Source organism: Coturnix japonica, chromosome 14 (genome assembly GCF_054131305.1).
Source record: "Coturnix japonica strain WE chromosome 14, WE-NBRP24, whole genome shotgun sequence".
Taxonomy (NCBI): Eukaryota; Metazoa; Chordata; class Aves; order Galliformes; family Phasianidae; genus Coturnix; species Coturnix japonica.
The window spans coordinates 9,364,632-9,370,989 of NC_140676.1; the positions used below are offsets into that span (position 1 = coordinate 9,364,632).

Below are 6,358 nucleotides of genomic sequence, written 5' to 3' on the forward strand. Positions count from 1 at the left end.
ACTGTTGCCCTTATCAAAGGGTAACAATTTCAAAGAGATTGTCACCCTCTAAGAGACTGTTAACTCATTTCCTAGTCAGTGATCTTTTTGACCAAATTCAGTATATACAAAAAGACACACTGTGGGGACCCAATACAGTAAACTTGGTAATAATGGAATACATTCTTTTCCAACTATTTGATTTTACTGTAGTCTATTCAAGTCCTGAAGCCCTATAGCGCAGTAGGCATGTGCCTCTTATGTCCTAAGATTTGAGGTTCATCCATTAAAATCAGAGCTGCAGTATCTGCCACATCAACCTGCATTCCTGTGCCAGCTTGTTTAGTGTTGTCTGAGATAACATCAAGTGCTCCAGTTTAAAGCTAAGATTAAGATATAGTCTTTTACAAAGCAGTACCACATACAGTCATTATTAAAGTAGAAGGAAAAATATGTGAATAGAGCAATTAGCACCAAAAAAAAGCACCTCTAATGACACATCTATCACATATGTGCGAGACAGCATGGTTAAACTAAAGTAGGACTTAAACGGGTAACAGCATAGTATTAAATGGGACAAAATACCCTTTCATTTGAAGGGTAGTTACTTCCCTTAGAAAATTACTTTGTAGTTGTCAAAGTGAGTGGTTTCTTCTTTTCCTTGTGTTTACACATTAAAACTTAACGTGCTGCATGAATAGCATGGTGCTGGATCTTGGATTTCTCCTTCACTGATGCATTCTTTTAATTTTTTTTATTTTTTTTTACAAATTTCTGTTTCTAATTTACCCACTCAGGACATGAATATAAATTGAACTTAGGTTTTTAAGCAGAAGCAAAGATTTTTTACCTTCATAAAATCCATAGGTAACATTTACTGAAGGATGTTGTTTGTACTGTGCTGCCTTACAGTTCTGTGATCTAGAACAGTTTTTCCTTTGAAAATTCCACTAAGATCTGGCAGTGACAGATTGAACTTTGCAAAATCAGATGGGTGTATAATGTGTCATGGTAAGTGATACTGGTGGTCAGCATCATCCTCTGAAAGTCCTGGGCCCCAAATCTACAGATCCAGAGACTTTCAGATGGATAGGCAGCCTTGTGAGTTTCTCCTTCCCATTGGGACAGGGAACCTCAACAGCTATTTCAGCGTGACTCCTTTTTCTGCCATTTCCAGCTACCCTTACTGTGGGTGGGAACAGCTACTCTTCTCCAAAGGAGAGAAGAAAAAAAGAACTGTGCTTAGCTTAGTTTTGTTAAAAACAAAACAGAAAACCACTCCCACCTTTGTCTATTTTAAGTGATGTAACTTTTCTCATATCTGTATGTATTGCGGAGGCAGTTAGTTGCCTCTTGTAAGGTTTTGCTTATGAAATACTAATTATAGTAGGACTAGGCTGTCTAGTGAAAGACTACTAGCTTGAATAGTGAGAGCTAACTGTGTGTTTTTAAAGTGAAAAATACCAGTCTACCTCTATTGTTATTGGCACTCAGAGTTTAGCTCTTACTTTGCATATGTGCTCCAGGCATGCAGTGAAGGCTTATATAAATCAGTATCTTTTTGTGTTCACGTCATTGTTAACCTCACGGATGAAACTCGTCTTTGGGAGAATGGGGGGAGGAGTTGCCTTGTCATGAAACTACTATAGCAAGTGCAAGTAGTTGCCATAGCCCATGTGGTAGATCCATCTCTAATGTGATTTCCACCTCCTTGGGAAAACTGAACAAACAATTGAAAGGTGAGCAACTTTTTTTTATTGAGAAAGGTTGCACTGCAGGTTCACTTCCTGGCCTTGCTGCATTCTCCAGTCTCAGTTCCAACCATTAAATTTCTGCAAATGTCATTAATTGCTGTAGCCATGCTTGTGTTTTATATATGTTTTGCTGTTGGTCCAAGATAAACTAGTGCCTTAGCTAGTGCCAATAACTATCTCTTTGCAAAAGAAAATGCTAATGTTCTTTTATAAAAGATTACAATAGTGCTTAAGCTGTGTATATAAACCCCTCATTTGAGTAGCTGGCAACTTATGCATTAAAACTGAACGTCATGCAAATGAAATGCTAGAGGATCTGGGTGCTATATGTGCATGCGTGTTAGATTATTCTTATTAATATTTAGCAAACATACTTTGGAGGAATTCATTCAGTTCTCATCTTAAGATTCTCCTATGATCTGGATCTGAAACCATGATGTGGCGAGGATTTTAATTTCTTTTTACACTGAGTAGGCTTAGAGCTTATTGAACAAAAAAAAACCAAACAAAAACACAACAAAAATGGCAGCTGAAATGCACCTGGCAGGATAATATAACAAAGGTATTTGAATTGGAGTCTGTTAATGCTGTCATTCTTGTAATTACTCAGAAATGGTCAGCTGTAAATCCTGCTTGAAAGTCATTTTTTCACATTTTTCTTTTTTGGCTTTGTTTGCATGGACTAACAGTGAAATGATACCGTTCTGGACAGTACCACAGCCTTATGCAGACATACAGCAATTATCTGAGCTACATTTCCTTATATGTGTGTCAGTATTGACTTCTAAGCTTTTAGCCGTTGCTCCATTTTCAGATTGCTAACGATACCATTTCAGAGCCAGAATATACCTAAATTAGAGAACAAGATTTTAAAAAAAACCCTACACTACAGCTAAATAGTTGTGTTAATAGAGATCTTTACAAAAAGGATTATTGCCTCCTTAAATACTTCTAAATCAGCTCAAAGGTAGTTTGCAAACTACAACTGCAGTTGTATATTATTGTATATATTGTATAATAATTGCATATTTAGCGCTGAATTTTAGATGTAATAACTCTAAGCCTTATGGCAAGAGAGAGGGCTAATCCCTGCCTGGCCGTGCTACAAAGAACTGCAAGGCAGGATCCATCCTGGCTGGCTCTGGTGCCACCTTGCAGCTTAGTGGGAGTGCTGGAAGCAATTGCATGTTGCTATCAGAATTGTCATTCTCAGACTGCAGACAAGCTCCCAGCTTACCTTCCCACTTGGGTTTCGATGCATTCTCTGCTGTTTGCCTTTGGCTGCCTGTGCAGGATGCAACATGTTTTATCTCCACACGTCAGAGGAATATGTTTTGTTTGCCAAGTTATACTTCGTTATTTTGTGCTTGTCTTTTTCAGTAATTTTACTGAAGACTGTAGTTCCAGTCCAGTAGAGCGATGTCATTTTGGAGTCAGCTTCATTCCTGCTGCTTCTTCCCCCTTCTTCCAGTGGCATAACTCCCTCCAAACCCACTGTTGGTTGTGGTCAGCATTGAGGCTGTGCCATTGCAGAGCTCAGGCTGAGCCTGCTGAGACCACGGAGAAAGGGTGTTATTGAGCAATCTTTGTTTCGTACTTTACCAGTGCAATTACGTTTGTACATAGGTTCAGCTTTCAATGTAAGAAGTTGCCTTGATTTCACTGAGATGTGCTTAATTGCATCCTTAAACACTGTGCAGGACTTTCTACTCACTGAATGTAAATAAACCCTGTGTAAGTAGGGAGCATGAGTGACCACACAGACGCTTTAGACTTGCATGCAGTTCTGTGATCTTGATTCACACACAGTCATTATCACGTGCCTTTCCATACTGTTAAGGTATTCTGGTTTAGACTGCCTTGAATTATCTTTCTGTCTACTGAGATTGTCTTCATTTTGGTTGGTGTCCTCCATTGTATTCAGGAAGGATAAGTTTATCTTGCAGATGTAGCAATAAACCCAATAATTTATTAGCAAACCGCAGTGAGCACCCATTAGATTAAAGCAGCATTTTTGCTTCCCAACTATTTCTTCCGTGTTGCAATAGAAATAGCAATAATTGCTTAGAGACTGACATGTTTGAGAACTAGACCCATAGAACTGAATATTCAAAAGCAGCTACTGCAGTTACCAGTGTGATAAGCAGTGATTTTATTTGGCTGCTAGGCTGGCTGACTTCTTTCTTTCTTTCTTTTTGCTTCTTTCTGTACTGTAATACTGCTGGGTACTCTTACACAACCCTCAATCAAGATGATGTTGGTATAACCAGATAGCAGCCTGCTGTAGTTGTAATAGCTGTGGACAGCGGATCAAACATAACTGGTTCTAAGCGCTTTCACATGTTTTTCTTCTGGGTGATAATACAGTTAATTTTTACGGGAGACTTGAGTTCAAGTGGCCACTTAGGTCAGCCAGCATAACCTTCTGTTCTATGTATATTGTATAGATTTTGTAGATTTGATGTCTATTTAATCACTGCCCAGTTTAGATCTTAGAACTACTTGTTGTTGTTGTTCAAGTATGCATAACAGCCTTTTCAAGTGTGACCTTTCTGTTGGTATGTATCTTGGGAACAAAAGAAGGATTTCATAAAGAACAGCCTTGCCATAAAGAGTCATTATTTTAAAAAAATACAGCAAGTATCTTAAACAAATGTCATAATATATATTCCGTGGTCAGCACCAATTTGGACAAATTAAGCTGCATTCCAAGCCAAAATGCTGGTCTGCCAATACAAGAAGACAATTGTTATAGTAGTTCCAGTGGGATTTTTTCACTGTTTTCTTTCCAGTCTGGCTCACAGTTGTTCCACATTACTCAGGAGATGAAAAGCGACCAGGTTTTAAATAAGTCGATATAATTTTGCAAAAATAAGCAAAACACACTCAATTATTGGGAATAAAATACACTTCAGTCATTGTTCAGTTTATGGAGATTAAGGATTAGGTGGCTTAGTAGATGTTTCATAATTATTTACTTATACTGTAGATTTACATCTCATATGTAAGTTCATGAGTGACTGATGAAATGATGCTCAATTGCATCAGCTGAAAGATCTTGATATTACCAGCTTAATCCCCAGTTTTACTTTCCTGACTTCTTGTGTTGAAATAACAAATGTCATTGTGTAAAAGGCCCTGGGAGCATAACATCATGACCTCAATCTGTACTGCTACCTTCACATGGCTTCCTAAGGTTAGGAACAAGTGCTCCTGCTGAAGACCATTACATGCTGCTGTTGTGCACAGCTGACCAGCAGGAGCTCTTGTCTGTTGGTGAAGACTTCTATTAATCTCATCAAGGAAAGTGCTGAGATATGGAAATGCAAACCCAGTATACAAGCAGTGCAGTTTCTGTAACAGTTTTAGGTCAGGAGCAGCCATCTTGTTCTCTTCATCTGTGGTAAAACACTGGGCTCTCTGAAGTGAACAGGAACCCTATGGTTACATTGCATTGGTACCACAATTTTACATTTCCTTCGTGATCCACAGGAATGATTATTTTGCTGGCTGCAACCCCATGAAGACTTAATTCACAGAACCTAAGTAATGTTAGAGGCATCCAGGCAAAAGTTACATAGCAATCCTGCTGTTGTGAAATAGCACATAAGGCAGTGATGGTCTCCGTGCAAGTTCTATATTCGTATCATCAGTTTGCAAGATGAAATCTTACCTTGCAATGTAATAGCCATCTTCAGAATTCCATGTCAGAAAGTTCTAATGGAGCAGTGCTCCATATACAAAGAGATTACATGGATTAATCCAACAAATAAACTTCTATGAAATCTGACGAATTGTTACATTGCACGCTGAACATAATTCTGGAAAGGCTGAAGAAGCTGCACCAAGATTGCTCTGCAGATAGTGGTGGTTTCAGTTTTATTCTGTCGGATTTAGACACAGACTTGCTTGCTTATCCCCTTGGCTATACAATTTATTTCTCACCAGAACCTAGCTCAGTCAGAAGCCTGTTTCTTGCATCAATACGCTTTGTAAAGGTATTTTAACTGGAAGCATTTAGAATACTCTTTGTGTTTTCTCTTTTACGTAGGTATCGAGTCTATTACTCAGTTCCCTTCTGGATTCAATAAAAACACCAGAAACAAAGCAGTACAGGAACAAACAGCACTTGACTTCCACTGAGCGCCAGGCAGCAGGCACAGCAGCCAGGCCAAGCACACGTGTGTGATGGCACTGTGCAGTCCCTCAGGTGGGAGGCTCAACTTGCTGCCCATCCTCTGTGGGTCAACAGGCAGGTGAACGTGGTCCCATGGCTCAGGATTACTCAGAATCACAGAATGACCCGGGTTGGAAGGGACCTCAAGGATCATGTAGTTCCAACCCCCTGCCTGGCAGGGCCACCAAACATACACCTTTACTAGATCAGGTTGCCCAGGGCCCCGTCCAACCTGGCCTTGAACACCTCCAAGGACGGGGCATCCACAACCTCCCTGGGCAGCCTGTTCCAGGGCCTAACCACTCTCCTAGTGAAGAACTTCCCCCTAACATCCAACCTAAATCTTCCCTCTTTTAACTTAAAAGGCTGATGTCAGGCCAGGCTGAGGTGATCCCAACCCCGGTGTGCCTGTTTCACAGCCCGTCCCTGCGCTCACTAACACTCGTGC

The 6,358-nt window shown here is 39.9% G+C and overlaps 1 long non-coding RNA gene across 1 annotated transcript; it reads right to left on the reverse strand.

The window, feature by feature from the left end:
- Positions 1-154: 154 nt before the first annotated feature.
- LOC116653896 (uncharacterized) lies at positions 155-692 on the reverse strand. Its single transcript, XR_004308499.2, has 2 exons — positions 300-692; positions 155-244 (listed from the first exon to the last, which is right to left on the reverse strand). It is a non-coding gene; the product is annotated as an uncharacterized LOC116653896 (long non-coding RNA).
- Between the last annotated feature and the right edge of the window lie 5,666 nt (positions 693-6,358).